The following is a 1,020-nucleotide window of genomic DNA, read 5'->3' on the forward strand; positions in this document are numbered from 1 at the left end:
TCTTCTATCAATGTAAAACTATTAACTGTATTTTGTAGTTGTGACCAATATTAAAATTTGTAATTGCTTATAGAATTTTTGTTAAGAGCATATTGCAAAACACTTTAATTGATCGAGAACAAAATGAAAGGGCAAAAGCCACAGAGCGGGAACATGTAAGGAATATAAAATAATAAGTGCAGTTTTTTAGATAAAGGTTTGTGTTTTATCTCACAGTCACACATCATTGCGACAACGGCAAAAATTCTGAAAATGTTAATTTAGATTTTTAGTCCGTAGTTATAAGTTATATTTTAATTTATTTATTATCCATTTAATTAGTTTTAGATTAGTTGTAAGTAACTCTTGATGTTGAAAAATTACATCAGTAAATACTTAAATATGTGAATAAACTAATAAGATAAAATAAAGTATCGTTTTTCTTTCGTTACATGTATGTATGTATATTCCCTGAACATACCATATACATTCACTGAACATACCATGTACATTCCCAGAAAATAGACATGTATATTCACTGAACATACCAGGTACATTGTCAGAACATAGACATGTACATTCACTGAACATACCATGTACATTCCCAGAACATACCATGAACATTCAGTGTATTAACTCTGACAGACTCCTGGGACATCCATGGAATGTTCATAATGGAACTCATGTATGTCCCAGGAATATACATGTACATCACATGAATGTTCCAGGTATATTCTGGGAATATCATTTTGCTATGTGGGTAGTTTTCAAGATCACAAAATGACTCCCAGATATGATTAGGAACTTGGCGTGATTGTAGAAAATTCCGAGTTTCTGACACTTTGCAAAACACTGCCACTTATGGGAACGTTTGCTTGTCTTTTTTGAGTAAACCAGTTAATAAGTCCCTTGTCAACCTCTTCATGTGCAGATAATTTTAACTTCTTACATCTAACATTTGTTTTGTCATACGCTGATAAAATGTTTTCTCTGGTTTTCCATATTGTTGCAACAGTAGACTTTCCAAGTGCTAATTCCTTA

The sequence above is a fragment of the Dendroctonus ponderosae genome, unplaced genomic scaffold, assembly GCF_020466585.1.
Source record: "Dendroctonus ponderosae isolate FM_Combo_2020 unplaced genomic scaffold, Dpon_F_20191213v2 Dpon_F_20191213_1, whole genome shotgun sequence".
NCBI classification, from domain to species: Eukaryota; Metazoa; Arthropoda; class Insecta; order Coleoptera; family Curculionidae; genus Dendroctonus; species Dendroctonus ponderosae.